This window comes from Loxodonta africana, chromosome 16 (genome assembly GCF_030014295.1).
Source record: "Loxodonta africana isolate mLoxAfr1 chromosome 16, mLoxAfr1.hap2, whole genome shotgun sequence".
NCBI lineage: Eukaryota > Metazoa > Chordata > Mammalia > Proboscidea > Elephantidae > Loxodonta > Loxodonta africana.
In genome coordinates, this window is record NC_087357.1 from 17,000,659 (window position 1) to 17,018,201 (window position 17,543).

General features: G+C 39.3%; 1 pseudogene; it reads right to left on the bottom strand.

The window, feature by feature from the left end:
• Window positions 1–9,561: 9,561 nt before the first annotated feature.
• Window positions 9,562–9,945, bottom strand: LOC100675283 (small ribosomal subunit protein uS8-like; annotated as a pseudogene).
• Window positions 9,946–17,543: the final 7,598 nt, after the last annotated feature.

Here is a 17,543-nt window from a genome sequence, read left to right on the forward strand (position 1 = left end):
ACGATTATGAAAGCTTATATGAACTACATATACAACATAGTGGGTTCCGATTATCTCCATTTTCAACACTTCTTACCAAGACCCTGATAAAACTCAGCCAAAAAACTTCTTAACAAGACCCTGACAAAATTCAGCCAAAGAACAGGGAATGACCTCTGAAAATTGGACTTTCTCTCTAAAAGTATAAATCCTTTTGTCCAGTTCCACATTATTCTTTTTTTATATATAATTTTCATTGTGCTTTAAGTGAAAGTTCACAAATCAAGTCAGTCTCTCACACAAAAACCCATATACACCTTGTTACACACTCCCAATTACTCTCCCCCTAATGAGACAGCCTGCTCTCTCCCTCCACTCTCTTTTCGTGTCCTTTTCACCAGCTTCAAACCTCCCCCCCACCCTCTCATCTCCCCTCCAGACAGGACATGCCAACATAGTCTCATGTCCACCTGATCCAAGAAGTTCACTTCTCACCAGCATCCCTCTCCAACCCATTGTCCAGTCCAATCCATGTCTGAAGAGTTGGCTTTGGAAATGGTTCCTGTCCTGGGCCAACAGAAGGTCTGGGGGCCATGACCACCAGGGTCCTTCTAGTCTCAGTCAGACCATTAAGTCTGGTCTTTTTATGAGAATTTGGGGTCTGCATCCCACTGCTCTCCTGCTCCCTCAGGGGTTCTCTGCTGTGTTCCCTGTCAGGGCAGTCATCAGTTGTAGCTGGGCACCATCTAGTTCTTCTGGTCTCAGGATGATGTAGTCTCTGGTTCATGTGGCCCTTTCTGTCTCTTGGGCTCATAATTACCTTGTGTCCTTGGTATTCTTCATTCTCCTTTGATCCAGGTGGGTTGAGACCAATTGATGCATCTTAGATGGCTGCTTGTTAGCGTTTAAGACCCCAGACGCCACTTTTCAAAGTGGGATGCAGAATGTTTTCTTAATAGATTTTATTATGCCAATTGACTTAGACGTCCGCTGAAACCATGGTCCCCACACCCCTGCCCCTGCTACACTGGCCTTTGAAGCATTCAGTTTATTCAGGAAACTTTTTTGCTTTTGGTTTTTACATTATTCTTGTTGAAGTTTTTTGTTGTTGTTGTCGGTCAATCACTGCTTCTAGGATTGTTTTGGAAGTATCTACCTTTCTCATTTAAGAACTAAAACCCTCATAATTGCTTGTCTCTGTGTAAAACAGTACTGAGACCACGTACAGTTTTCTGTCCCTATATTAAGCAATACTGAGGCCAAGCAAAATAACTTGGCTGCTTAACCCAGAAAATACTTGTTCTAGAAGATAATACTGTAAAACAGTTCTAGAAGACAAGCCTATGAACTAAACTGTTTACTTGTCAAGACTATCAGCTTGCTCAACAAGATTTATTTTAAGACCCTAAACTTACTTTGTACAAATCTAAAAGTCGTCATGTCATAAACTGCACAATCTTACCCAGTACCCACCACCGCACCTTAAAATCACCCAGCCCAGAACCTAATGCTGTTGTTGTCTTGTGCCATCCCGTTGATTTCCACTCGTAGCCACTGCATGTGTTACAGAGTAGAACCGCTCCCTAGGGTTTTCTTGACTGTAATCTTTATAGAAGCAGATCAGCTGGGCTTTACTTCAGTGGAGCCACTTAGTGGGTTCAAGTCCTCAATTGTTTGGTTACCAGATAAATGCAAATTGTTTGCACCACCTAGGGTCCTTAATACCCTTTCCTAATTTCCCTACTTTGAGGTACCACTATGGCTCATTTAAAGTGGTACTCTCCCTTACTAGATTCGTCAGTGGGTTTTTCTGGTGTTTAAGGGTTTGGAAACCCTGGTGGCATAGTGGTTGAATGCTATGGCTGCTAACCAAAAGGTCAGTAGTTCGAATCCACCAGGCGCTCCTTGGAAACCCTATGGGGTGGTTCTACTCTGTCCTATAGGGCCGCTATGAGTCGGAATCGACTCGACGGCAGTGGGTTTTTTTTTTTTTTTGAATGGTGGACACATCTCTTAACAACATCTTCATCAGGTTTCATAATATTATGGCCAGTCTAGAATGAAAACATATATCTGGTCTAGCTTACAAAGCCAAATTTATATCCAATCATAAGTACTCCCTCACTTTTACCTCAGCTCGGGTATGTGGCTCAAGGGAGTTGGAATGCAGAGGCAGCTTGTCCTTCTCTTTAAATGGAGCTGGGGCAGGAGAGGTAGGGGAAAGTCTGGTTTGAGATTACCCTCTAGTCTTTGAAGATCTAACATCTCTGGAAGGAGGAGGGATCTCGTTGGGAAACTAGTCACCAGTCAGTGGTGTGGAGAGGTTCTTTGTCATTTTCTGCTTAGACTGGTTCCATATGTTTTTGGTAGTCTTCTTCAGTATGGCGGCCCTTGAGAAGGCTTTCACTGCACATAATCAGTGTCACACTAGGCCCTCTGTTGTGATGTCCTACTCATAGAGGATCACCCTCTCAATCAGTTCTTCCCTCTAAAGACCCTTCTTCGTGTAGCGTTCCCCAGTCCTCCCGCCTCTTATAAACTTTGTGCTTTTTTCACATGGAGCCACAGGAACCGCTGAGGAAATGAGAATAATAACAGAAAATTGTAGTGAGAGGTAAACACTCTACTGAAATATATGGCACGTAGACAATAACCATTATGCTTCTTTCTTCCCTATGATATGCAATACATCATGTTGGTATTAATACCTTTGTACATATTTAAGGATGATAATATGAGAACACTATATAAATTTAACCTTTTTAAGTATATAAGAAAAGGTTCACAAATATTTATACTTCAAAAGAAAAAATTTATTGTGATTTCATCAAATTATAAACTAATGTGTGTTTATCATCATGTCTTTTAAAATTCTAGCCAAGAACCAATGTTGTTGTTAGCTGCTGTTGAGTCGGCCCCTGACTCCACGTGACCCCATATGTTACAGAGTGGAACTGTTCCGTAGGGTTTTCATGGCTGTAGTCTTTACAGAAGCAGATCGCCAGGTCTTTTCTTCCACAGAGCCATTGGGTGAGTTCAAAATACCAACCTGTAGGTTAGCAGTCAATCGCAAACCACTTAAAATCACTCATGTCTTTTAAAATTCTAGTCAAGAACCAGTAAGGAACAACATTTTGTTGCCAGAATGACACTATGTTTTGCCTTTTTTTGTGCTCTCTTAATAAGTGATCTTTAATTCAGTGTCTTAAAAGTAGATACTTCATTGTCCATGTGGTTAGACTCTTTCCAAGGTGTGAAATAAATATGTGACAACACAAAAGGGGGATATTTTAATAACATTTTCTGTGACATGTTTTAAAGACCATTGCTATTTGGGGGAGATCCAAAAGAGCATAGTGAGAAATATTTACAGCATATGAGTATAATAAAAAATGTAGTCATGAACTAACAATACATTAAACTGGTAGGATATAGTTTACATTAGATCACAGGAATGAATATCAAAAATACAGACAATATTTTTGAAAAAAACCAACCAGCAGTGAAAAATTTATTTATAATACAAACCAGATACTCCAAAATAATTTGTGGTTTACTTAATTCTTACCGTTCATCCTACATTCTTTTGAATAAGCTAAAGGAAAGCACCCGAGTAACTACCTCAGCTGTTTTTTATTTTTATTCTGAATTTTCAGTGAGATGGAAACTCTAGTTATTATATAAAAAAAGAGATGGCATGTCATTTTTAGAAATTCAACTTTCTTTTTCCTCAAAGTAGATACATATTAGTGAGAAATGTATTACAATAAATTACTATAATTCCAAATTGTCTCATTATTTCTGGGCAAACAATAATTGCATATAAATTCTGAATAGGGGAATATCACATTGCATCTTATGCGTTCTGCAATATACACTCGTAGAAAATCATTACAGTAACAAAACCAGCTGCATGTAATCGAAAGCAAATGATTTACAATGTTATGATGAGAAACTACTTTATTTCATATTATCATAAAAAGAACAGAACTGAATATTTGCATGACAAACAGAAGAACTCAAGAAATTCCAAACACAACTCAGTTGTGTTTTGTTTTGAATAGATATTAATGTTGGAAGGTGATTTCGAAAAGCCTCCTACTCTAGAGAATATTAGCAATTACAATATGTAAAATCATTATTAGTTCAACAATAGAAAGAAAATCTACCAACATTAATAGAATAGAGAAAGAAATGCTTCTAGTAATATGAGCTTCTATCACGCAATATCTGTGTTACAAGAGTTTATGGTTAGTAATGTTGCCCTGGTGGTACAGTGGTTGAAACACTTGGCTACTAACCAAAAAGTGGACTTTTTGAACCCATCAGCTGCTCCATGGGAGAAAGATGTGGCAGTCTGCTTCCATAAAGATTTACAGCCTCAGAAACCCCATGGGGCAGTTCTACTCTATCTTATAGGATTGCTATGAGTCAGAATCAACTCAATGGCAGTGAGTTCAGTTCATTTAGGTTGAGAAGTAGAATGCATTTTATGTTTTGAAATGAAACTTGACCCAGAAATTTGAACCACACCAAAAAGTTATCCATGTCTGTGTTTAAAAATGTTGCATGTGCCAATCATTTTATCTGCTTGCCAACAGCCCAGTGGAAGAGAATGGGCCTCTCCCACAGCCCTGATAACGGGGAAAGCACCTAGCTCCAGCCTCTCGCTCTTCCCCAGCCATAGCCACAGGTGATGGAGACAGAGCCACTATGAAGTGGCCTGCCACAAGTGAAGTTGAGCTGGGAAATGAGACTTCGTTTCAGCAATGGGAGTTAAAGCTGAAAGGTTATAGCTGAAAGTCAGTGCCAGAAGAAATCCTGGCAAAGAGAGGGGGCTTTACAGGAGCAGGCAGGAGCTCTGAGGTAAAGATGAGATACAGAGTCCAAGGTCCTAGTGAGCAAACAGAAGCAGAAAGAGCCTGATCAGGCAGGCCCCGCCATGGTATAGCCCATTGCAATCCATGCCCTTCTGTGGCCGAAACTCCCCAACCTCTAGCTACAGTCTTCAGGACACCTAGCCCAGGATTGGCGCCTATGCTTAAATATCCACGTGATTTCATATCTTTAAGCTTGTTCTACATATATCAGTATGATAAAATCACCCTAAGCAAATTAACTGGCATGAGTCTCAGGCTCCTGCTGGCAAAAAATCCTACGAATTGCATATACATATTTTATATAATAATTAGTACATAAGAACATTATATAATTATATATGTTTATGTATCTTATTTATACTACAATATAGTATAATATTTACAATGAATGTGTGTTATATAATAATAAGAATATAGTGATTACCTATATATGCATGATATATATTATGTAGATAAAATGGTAGGTTCTTATATATGACACCAAACTAGAGAAAGGTCTCAGGACTTAAACATTTATGCCTGAAGTCCAGACTCCAAGTCTAGAAGTGAGGAACATGTAAGTTATTATCAGGACATTATCAAGCTTACAACCACATGAGCTTGTTTTTTTCAAGAAGGCAGCAGGTATGCCCTTCCATAGTATTTTAAATTTAGCCTGTCTTAACAAAGACACTGTACCAAAAATAATTGATTGACATTCAGACATTTCAGGAGGTAGCATATGATCAAGAACCAACGGTACTGAAGGAAGAAGTCCAAGCTGCACTGAAGGCGTAGGCAAAAACCAAGGCTCCAGGAATGAATGGAATACCAACTGAGATGTTTTAACAAATGGATACAGTGCTGGAGGTATTCACTCATCTATGCCAAGAAATTTGAAAGAAAGCTACATGGCCAAGTGACTGGAACAGATCCGTATTTGTGCCCATTCCAAAAAAAGGTGATCCAACAGAATGTGGAAATTATCGAACATTGTCATTAATATCACACCCAAATAAAATTTTGCTGAAGGTAATTCAAAAGCAGTTGCAGCAGAACATCGACAGGGAACTGCCAGAAATTCAAGCTGGATTCAGAAGAGAATGTGGAATGAGGGAAATCATTGCTGATGTCAGATGGATCTTGGCTGAAGGCAGAGAATACGAGAAAGATGTTTACCTGTGTTTCATTGACTATCCAAAGGCATTCAACTGTGTGGATCTTAACAAATTACGGATAACATCGTGAAGAATGGGAATTCCAGGACACTTAATTGTGCTCATGAGAAACCTGTACATAGAATAAGAGGCAGTTGTTCAAACACAACAAGGGGATGCTGCATGACTTAACATCAGGAAAGGTATGCCTCGGGGTTGTATCCTTTTACCGTACTTATTCAACCTGTAAACTAAGCAAATAATCTGAGAAGCTGGACTAGGTGAGGAAGAACGTGGCATCAGGATTGGAGGAAGTCTCATTAACATCTGCGTTATGCAGATGACACAACCTTGTAGATGACACAACCTTGTTGCTGAAAGGGAAGAGAACTTGAAGCACTTACTGATGAAGATCAAAGATCAAAGACTACAGTATTTAGTGTGAATTACATATCAACATAAAGAAAACAAAAATCCTCCACAACTAGACTAATAAGCAACATCATGATAAATGGGAGAAAATATTGAAATTGTCAAGAATTTCATTTTACTTGAATCCACAATCAACACCCGTGGAAGCAGCAATCAAGAAATCAAACGACTATTGTATTGCGCAAATCTGCTGCAAAAGATCTCTCTAAAGCGTTAAAAAGCTGTCATTTTGAGGACTAAGGTGTACCTGACCAAAGCCATGGTATTTTTCAATTTCCTCATATGCATGGGAAAGCTGGACAATGAATAAGGAAGACTGAAGAAGAACTGATGCCTTGAATTATGGTGTTGGTGAAGAATATTGAATATACCATGGACTGCCAGAACGAAAAAACCCGTCTTGCAAGGAGTACAGCTAGAATTCTCCTTAGAAGCAAGTATGGTAAGACTTCGTCTCACATACTTGAAGCATGTTATCAGGAGGGATCAGCCCTTGGAGAAGGACATCATGCTTAGTAAAGTAGAGGGTCAGCAAAAAAGAGGAAGACCCTCAAGGAGATGAACTGACACAGTGGCTGCAATAATAGGCTCAAAGACAGCAACCGCTGTGAGGATAGCACAGGACTGGGCAGTGTCGTGCATAGAGTCACTGTGAGTCAGAACCCCTCTGACGGCACCGAAGGATAACAATAACAGGGTACTCTATCTGTTCTGTAATATTCAATTTGTTTTGGCCCATCACATATATTTAATCGCTTAGCTATCAAGTTCTTATATATCTTTCACATGTTCCTCACCTTATAAAGTTGACTTGGATTTAAAATAGTTTGAATAATGGTAAACTAGGATTTTCTTAATTTATATGTGTTCAACTCTTGTTCTAAGTACCCACTGATGCTAGAGGGAAAAGTGTGTATACACTTAATAGATAAAAGCCTAAAATCCATGATAAAATTTCATATTTGTAGCATTCTTTACTTAAAAAAAAAAAGATTTTACATACATTATCATGTTTTACTCTCTGGCAAACGTCTAACGCAGCAACCCATGTAACGTGGTGTGTAAGCCTTAGTCTCCTGTCTGAAAACCCAACATTTTTCCATGAAGGACAGGCTACTAGCATTTTGTCCTTTGCGTATGAAAGCAGAGCGGAATGATGTTCCAGGTGCTGTTTTTTCAATGTGTGTTGTTGTGTTGTGTGCCGTCGAATTGATTCCAACCCATAGTGACCTTATAGGTCAGAGTAGAACTGCCCCATAGGGTTTCCAAGGCTGTAAATCTTTATGGAAGCAGGCTACCACATCTTTCTCCCATGGAGCAGCTGGTGGGCTCGAACCTCTGACCTTTTGGTTAGCAGCCGAGCACTTAACCACTAAGCCACCAGGGCTCCTTTTCAATGTGTAGGGTTCACTAATACATTTCAATCTCTCTGCGGTTTACAGATTGCAAACACCAAAGTACTGGCTGCTACTTAAAACACTGAGTGTGTCAGGAGCTGGAAAATAGATGAATTGTCTTTTGCTGGTCTCTGTGCTTCCACTTCAGCAGCTAGGTGTTGGGATTGTGTCAAGGATGCTCCGGTAACGCTTAAAACCAAATGAAGTACAAGAGCAGTTCAAAGGATTTGAAGCACTCAGTTTCCAAGTTCCCTGACATTTCCTGATGTGTGCAATGCCTGATGAGGAGAGCCCTTTACCCACCTTCCATCACACTTCATGACAGGGAAGGAATAAAATAATGGTGATGTTTACAGTGGCTGGAGCTTTATTTCTTTCCAATGAAATGAGATTGTGATGTTGAGGAATTTAGCAAAGGTGAGTAATCAGCCAATATTTACTATTATTATTAGTAAAATGGAAATAATGCGCTAAAAATTTGAGTGGCTAATGGGCATTGGGAACCCTGATGGCTCAGTGATTACGCATTCGGCTGCTAACCAGAAAGAAGGTTGACGGTTTGAACCTACCCAGCAGCTCTGAGGGAGAAAGACCTGGTGATCTGTTTCCATAAAGATTACAGCTTAGAAAACCCCGTGGGGCTGCCCTACTCTGTCACATGGGGTCACTTTGTATTAAAATCGACTCGATGGAGCCTAACAACAATGAATGAGAGTTAGAAAGCACTGTTCAGCAGAATATTTATGTTACAAAGTAAAACAAAAGATGCCAAAATCTTGTTTTAAAATTTAGCGCAATTCTCTCCTAAGTGAAAAATCTAGTCTATAATTTTTTTTATTAAAACATTATCTAGTATATAATCTATTATTTAGATTTCTATTCAGCTGCTTACAGAGATAGAAGGTGTATAATGTAATCCTCATTATTTTTTGACAACTCAGAGATCTGGTGAATTCTCATACCCATTGCCATTACTGTCCAGTTGATTCCAACTCATAGCGACCTTATTGGACAGAGTAAACTACCCCGTAGGGTTTCCAAGGAGTGCCTGGTGGATTCAAACTGCTGACCTTTTGGTCATCTCCCGAACACTTAACCACTGTGCCACCAAAGAATCATTATCAAACTTTAAAGGAAGGTTTGAAATTTTACTAAGGTGTTATTTTGTTTTTGTATAGAAAAAAGTGTCCAAAAAATTAGGTTTGGGTTGAAACAAAAAGAACTCAGGGTCTGCATATGCTGGCTCTCACTCGTGGGTCTGGAGAGGCAGTTGCTCCAACCCCAGAGCCTTAGTACTTGGTGAGGAACAGCCCAGAGCAATCAGCTGTCCAGCCCTTGCCTTTAGTTAGGACAAAGGCGGTTGCAAAGAGAAGGGCATCACATCCTCGACCTAACAGCCACAGGTTTTGAGCACTTCCTGCGTGCCAGGCTCTCCCTGCATTTTTACTGGATGCCCTCATTTAATTCTCCTAATAGCTAATTTTTCAGATGCGGGAACCTAGAGAATTTACATAATCTGCCCAAGATCACACTGGCAGTTAGTGCCCAAAGGGCAAAACCTTTCACAAGATGAGCACTTGACAAATACCCAACGAAACCAAACTCTTTACCATCAAGTCTATTCGAACTCATGGTGGCCCTGTGTGTTACAGAGTAGAACTGAGCTCCATAGAGTTTTCTTGACAGTAATCTTTTTTTTCCATTGAGGCATTTTATCTCTCTGTGTGTATTACATCCCTAGAAAGAGAATCCCAGGATTTTCCCTCCTGTGAGTTTTTGACCTGGGTCGTGATGCCAGCTGAGATTGTCAGTACAATGAAACCAAACTGACAGGACGAGAGCAGATTATTCTGCCACCTTTCCAGATCTTTGAGTTGCACATCAAGTCTGGGATTGATCACTCCACACTTGTTTAACCTGCCCTGTGAGGATCACAACAATTTTCCCAGTTCTGCGATCATCAATGATTTCAAATTCGCTAATGTACTCATGCTTCCTCATCACAGTCAGAAACCGAATGATGATTTTGGAGCAAGGTCTGACAAGAACCTGACACTTGTCTCTCTTCTCAGCATTATCCATGTCCTTAAGAGTGTCGGCCCAGATGTTCATGTGCACCATGATGATGGCATGAAAGTGGTGGAGAAAGTTCTTGGCTATCATCTTCACAGAAACAGATGACCAGGCCTTCTTTCATGATTCCACTAGGTAGGTTCAAATTGGGAACTTTTTGGTTAGTCCAGAGCAAACCATTTGCATCACTCAGGGACCTACTCAACAAATGTTTAACCCTAAAAGCAGCTGTTGAGTGAGTGTCTCTAGCCAAGGAACTTTGGGAGACAGTCTTGTTTTAGAAAATGCTGCAAACCCGTGAGTCCTGGGATGTGTAGTACATCACATTTCCCTTTTACAAAACTAGCTTGCTCCATTCCTTTTCAAAAGTCCATGTATATATAGAAAAGGAAAAAATAAAATCCCTCACAATTACAAAGGTGATTTAGGCAAAACTTTACCTTAGAAATTCATGCAATGCAGTTCATACTTTGAATATGATTTTTTTTTAAACTTCTATAATTTTCTTAAAATCTCTGGTTACAAGAGTACAATTATAGGCACAAATTACACAATCTATACCTTACCACTTTGCATAAACTTGATAAATAACCAAAGTAAAACACAGTTGTACATTGATTTGAGTCTACGAGGAAATCATTCTAAGTAGTCTAAGCTCCAAATTTGGAGATGAAAGAGAATTTAAAAGTCACCAGTTTACTGAAGGAGAATTTATGTTGTTCTAGGTCATTCGTGGAAAACTCTGGTGGTGTAGTGGTTAAGAGCTGTGGCTGCTAAGCAAAAAGTCAGGAGTTCGAATCTACCAGGTGCTCTTTGGAAACTCTCTGGGGACGTTCTACCCAGTCCTATTGGGTCACTATGAGTTGGAATCGACTCGAGAGCAAGGGGTTTAGGTCATAAACCTCATAGTCGGTTGAGCCAGATCACTTCTCTCCATTCAATGCTCCTTCAACTATACTACTTAAGGTCCCAGAAGATCTTTCTTTTAGGCCTATGTTGTCAAGCTAAATCCTGTACTTCATCTTGCTGCTGCTACAAAAAAACAAAAAACAAAACTCCAAATCCAAACCCCTTGCCATCGAGTTGACTCCAACTCATAGTGACCCTATACGACAGAATAGAACTGCCCCACAGAGCTTCCACGGAGTTCCTGGTAGATTTGAACGGCCGACCTCTTGCTTAGCAGCCATAGCACTTAACAACTACACCACCAGGGCTTCTAAAAACCAAACCCATTGCTGTAGTTGATTCTGACTCATAGCGACCCTCTAGGACAGTGGCGTAGTGGTTAAGTGCTACGGCTGCTAATCAAATGGCCGGCAGTTCGAATCTGCCAGGTGCTCCTTGGAAACTCTATGGGGCAGTTCTACCTTGTCTTATAGGATCGCTATGAGTCGGAATCGACTCGACGGCACTGGGGTATTTTTTTTAGGATAGAGTAGAATAGGGTTTCCAAGGAGCGCGTAGTCGATACAGTGGCGGATTAATCAGTAAGCAAGGTACGAATGGGTTTACAATAAGCAAGGTATGCACAGGCTTCCTTGTGCTTACTTACTAATCTGTAGTGAACATTTTCACATTTGTGGTGAAAAACAGATGAAATTGTTCACTACAGATTAGTAAATAAGCACAAGGAAGCCTGTGCGTACCTTGCTTATTGGGTAATCCGTCCCTGGATGCGGATCATTCATGGGTATTCCAATTAAATCCCATTGCAGATGAGTCAATTCTGACTTGTAGCAACCTTATAGGACAGAATAGAACTGCCCATAGGGTTTTCAAGGAATGGCTGGTGGATTTGAACTGCCGATCTTTTGCTTAGCTGCCGAGTTCTTAACCACTGAGCCACAAGGCTCCAGTATTCCAATTACTAGCTAGTAAGTCACTTGTTCTGCAGTCAGCCCCATGCTCCAGAGGGTTTTCAATGATTAATTTTCTGAAGTAGATTGCCAGGTATTTCTTCCAAGGTGTGCCTCTGGGTGGATTAGACTCTCCAACCTTTTAGTTAGCTGCTAACTGCATCAACTGTTTTTACCACCCAGGGACTCCATTCCATTCTAGAAAAGCTACAATGTAGATTTGCAACACTTCTTCTTTACATCATAACCTTTAGTACTCTGAAGGTGACCTAATTCAGAATGCATACGTGATAGGCACCCAGTTCTGAGCTAAAACTGTTTCTTATTATCAGATATTGAGATGAACTTAAACATTGCTCAGGCTAGTTGAAAACCGATTAGGACAAATGGTTTAAAATCTGATCCTGGAACTAGAAGAGTTGGATCTGTGCGTCAAAATACCCGCCCCTCCCCCCCCGACTTTGTATCAGACACACAAAAGACAACATAGTTTAAAAGTCCTTTACTTTGTTCAGCATAGATCAAATAAGTATAAAGGGAGAGAGCACTAAATCTTACACAGGAGAAAACAGAACTATCACCAAATGATTTTGCCAGCTGCCCACCAGATTAATGGTCTCCAAATGAACACACACCCACACACACGCACACACACACACACACACACATATATATATAAAACATTTCAGAAAATTTTATGGAATTCTATAAAATTTTATAGTTTTATTCCCTTCTTGTTTGTTAATATCCTGTGTCTTAGATTTATTTTTAACTAAACATAAAAAATAATTAACAGATGTTTACAAAGGATGATAACTTAATAATTTTTTTTTTAAACATTGCTTTCAGTAATAATCAAAGTTCTCCGTGACCTAAATCCATATAAGTAGCAACTGTATGGTTGAAGTCTGGATGATTCCAGAAAGACTCATGATGGTGAGATAATTGAAATTTGAAGACAAATACATGAGCATTTGCAAAACTTTCTTCCCATAGCAAGTGCTTTTCAGTTACACAGTTACATATGTAACCTGTTGTTGCTGTCCAGTCAATTCCAATTCATAGCAACCCTATAGGACAGAGTAGAACTGGCCCACAGGGTTTCCAAGGAGCACCTGGTGGATTCAAACTGTCAACCTTCTGGTTAGCAGCTGAGCTCTTAACTAGAGAGAAAGTGAACTCTGGTGGTGCAATGGTTAAGTGCTTGGCTGCTAACCAAAAGACTGGCAGTTTGAATCCACCCAGAAAGACCTGGCAATCTGCTCCCATAAAGATTACAGCCTAGAAAACCCTATGGAGCAGTTGTATTCTGTCACATCGGGTTCCTATTAGTCAAAAATTGACTCCTTGGCACCCAACAACACCAAAGCACACATACATAGACTTTGAGAATTTTGGAGCTGGAAGGGGTCTTAGAGGTCAGAAAGACTAGGGCTTGCTGGGTCCCCAACTATTTAGTTGCAGAGCTAGGATTAGAACTTGGGTCTTTTGATGCTCAGTCCTGTGAGTTTTCCAAACTATCACTCATAAACCCTCATTAATTTCATTGTTAATTGTCAAAAAGAGCTATAATTACAAACAAACTTCCCTGCACATGTGCACGAGGAAACATATGGATGTCTCTGCAGGACTGTTTACAATAGTGAAAGACTGGAAACAGCTTCAAGTCCTCTGCAAGGAGATCAAATGGGGCTTGTCTGACTCAAGACCATATAGGAGTTAAAGTGAATGAATTTGACTTCTGTGTATTAACATGCGTTGATTTTGTTGAGCCACAAAAACTGCATAACATAATAGTATGATACCATGAAAAGGGAATTCTGACATCTACCCGACACATTCTTATGTACAAATATGTATTTTGCTCCTTAAATTCTTCCCTTCCTCAGCATTCGTAGTCTGAAAAAACTACAGACAGTATGAACAGAAGCTGTTCATTGCTACGAGTGAAAAGGTGATGGCTGTTCAAAATTACTTGCACTTACCTGTTAATTTCTTCCAAATCCATTTCCTCACACGTAGGCTAATTAATAAAAATAATATTTACTTTCTGCGATCATTAATTCTTTTGGGGAGAGAGAACTCTCAGGACATCTTGAGGAAAACCCACCCCCTAACCTCCCGCTCCCCCCCCTAATTAGAGGATCCTTCATTAATAAATTACTTAAAAAGGAAATCTGCTTTAGTATGTTCACCAAATTCAATTAGATAATTATAATGCAATTGGCTTCTGTGGGTTGTTAATGTACTATGTAGTATTATTAAATGTTAGAGGATACTTTAGTAGCTCCTGTTTAGAGAGTCTTTTATGTTACAGGTGAAGAAATAGAGGCCTGAAGACAGAAAATTACTTCCCTGAAGATATATAGCTAGTAATAGGCAGAAAACCAAAATAAACCAAACCTGTTGCCATCGAGTCGATTCCAACTCATAGCAACCCTATAGGACAGAGCAGAACTGCCCCATAGGGTTTCCAAGGAGCGACTGGTAGATTTGAATTGCCAACTTTTTGGTTAGTAGCCTGAGCTCTTAACCACCGGAATTAAGACCCAGCCATTGATAGAGGTCTTCACACTCCACCCTGCTTTTCAGGCATCACACACTGGGTACACACTCTGCCCAGCGCCAGAAGACAAAGGCATCAGTTCAGTGAGGAAAACAAAACAAAAAACCACCAAAAAACCCCAAACTGCTTTATTGCAAATATAATTTCAAATCAGTTAGCCAAATAGTTTTTTGTTTTAACTTTTTGACGGACGTGGGGATCTATCTGTCTATTCACATATCTCCAATATACCCCTGGGGCTTTGTCATATGTATATAAATTTTATATACATTTGAATTGTGTACCTGTGTGTGCTGACTCATAGTGACCCCATGAGTGCAGAGTAGAACTGCTCCATCATATTTTCAAGTCCCTGACCTTTCGAAAGCAGATTGCCAGGCCTGTCTTCTCGGTTTGAGCTGCCAATCTTTTGGCTAACAGTCAAGCACTTAATTATTAAGTTTGTACCACCCGGGGAACCCTGTGTGTGTGTGTGTGTGTGTGTGTGTGTATAAAATACATATGAGTCTGAAATCTGAATATTGTAATGATACCTTGGAGAAAACTTCTTCCTATCTTTAGGTCCCTGAATCCCCATCTGGAAAATAATTACCATCCATTATAAAATGAGAATCTTAACACTCTTGACCAAATGGGCCATTTGAACACAAAGTACTATAATTGTTCTACAACAGATTTGCAAGATGTTCTCACACGGATAGTGATATCCAAAGGAAAAATCCTCCACAATGCTTGAAATGAGTCCCCTTACAGAAGTGGACTGAAAAGTACACCCTTCAGAAAGTACTGTCATCTGCACAATGCTCCACCATTAGGGAATAAATACTATTTTTACTTTCTGGTCCAATCATTTTTATTCATCGCAGCAGGCATTTTGACAATTTAAAGTTAGAATTTTCAGGATTTTCTCCCTTTAAGATATGAACTTTTTCCCCCAATTTGGAAAAATTGTGCCAAACATTTCATTAGTCATAGGATTAAAAAAAAAAAAAAGACTGTCTTCTATTCTGGTATGTTGTCCTTACACATACAATCCTTTCCTTTTTAAATTATCGTTCATGCACATCTTAAAATTAGTAAAAAGAATATTTAAAACAGAGCCAGTAAACATTTTGGCAGAACTGCTTTGATCCCAGGGCTTATGTAATTGCCATTATTTTTCACTCTGAGCCAACCGTATATTTGACCCAAGTGACATTTTTTTTACCCTCTTAGTACAAAACCAAAACCAAACCCATTGTCGTTAAATTGATTCTGACTCACAGTGACCCTACAGGACAGAGTACAACTGCCCCATATGGTTTCCAAGGCTGTAAATTGTTATGGATAGGCTGCCACGTCTTCCTCCCTCGGAGTGGCTGGTGGGTTCAAACCACCGACTTTTTGGTTAGCAGCTGAGCCACCAGGGCTCCTCTCTTAATATAAACAATAAAACAACAACAACAAAACTACTCTTCTATGGGAAATCATTTCACTTTTATAAAGCAATTCCAGATTCTCTTTAGCCCATTTTGTTTGTTTCCCTCAGGAGCAAAAATATGCTGTTTTTCTTATTCTGATTTACAAACATGAAGTCATAACTTTTGATCTTGCCAGATAGTAAAACTAAACCGTTTTGGCTCTAGCTAGGTTTTGGAGAACTCCAAAGAAATGTAGGTACTACAGGAAGAGATGTTAGTAATTCTAGTTTGTTCAGTTCTTGCCTTTAGAGTATTCTTTGAATTGTGTTGGAGTGTGTTGTTGTGTTGCTGTGAACTACTGCTGCCAACTTCCACCCTAGAGATGGCTATGTTTCAGAGATGAGTGAAATGATACTTGTAAACAAGTTTATAATCATTAATAAAGCGTACCAAACAATTTAAGCTCTTTAGAAACACACATCCGCTATTATAATTGCTTATTGTTTAATTATAACCTTTAATAGAGATGTGAAGACTTTTAAAAAGGCACCTTATAAAAATCCTAAACTTAATTAAGCTTGACTTTATGATGTTTATTTTGTTTTTGTAAGTTTCAGGTGTCGAATTATTTCTCCCTGGAGATCTTGATGAGATTCCACCATTGACTGTTTCAGTGAACTCTTTAAAAATCCTTAAGACTATTTTTCTTTAAAGTTGACAGTTGCCCACTCTGGGATCCAGATGCTGTATTTGTAGGACTCTGGTTTTGTTCTGTTTTCCACACATGGCCTTTTCACACACTAGCTCCCAGAGATGGAAAATTCTGCCTCTTTTTTTATGCTTCATAGTAAAATTTCATTTGAATGACTTAAAACCTAGGACTTTTCATCCTAAATGGTATTTAGCTCAGGATTATTCAAGATTTACTTGTAGTTAGGCTCCCTGAAGATCTTGGTAGTAAATTAATCCAGTGTTTCTTTTGGGAGCGCCTACTTTATACAGAACTCACACCAGCTACTATATGGGTAAACAGTACTAAAAAATTGAAATTTATAATAAATGAAGGGAAATTTATAGACACTAGCAAGTGTCAGCAGACTCCTGAAAGAATGTGCTGGAACCTGGGTGGTCTTTGAGGTTTGTAGTCTTATCCTTCAGGCTCAGGGAAGTATCTTCCCTCTAGGAGATTAAATGACTGCATAACGTTACCCCCTCTAAGGTTCTTCAACTGTATAGCTGACTTTGTGACACGAATATATTGGGTCTTCATATCCCCCCATGCAAAAAGCATTTAATGGAAAGAAAAAAAAACTTTTTTTTAACTTCACTGTTCCTTTTTTTTTTTTTTTTTTTTGTTCCTTAGAGTTTTAAATGCTGCAGCTAGGATCCTGTAAACATGGGGACACCGAGAAAACATGGAGTGCATAAAGTCCTCCTTGAATGAAGACGTTTAAAACCCTGCCTGAAAATAATGAACACAATGCCTTACCTTCGCACAGCCATTTTAAGTTGGAAAAGAGTATTCCCATCTATCATGTTGCTTTACTCTCAAAATCTGTGTAAAGGAGAAAAGGTATTCAGTTATTCAATAAATTGGAGTACCTACTGCATGCCAGGCTCTATGAGGAGAGTCCATAATACCTGTGCTTGAAATTTCCTTGCTGTTACCTAAGACACCAACAGAAGTAAATGCAATAAAAGGTAGTACAAAGGTCCCCCTTATAACTGAGAAGTAGAGAGGCCAATGGAAATAGAGAATTAGGTGCCACACTGCGCTAGGAAATGTACACTATCTCATACCACTCGTCTTAACTCTTTAAC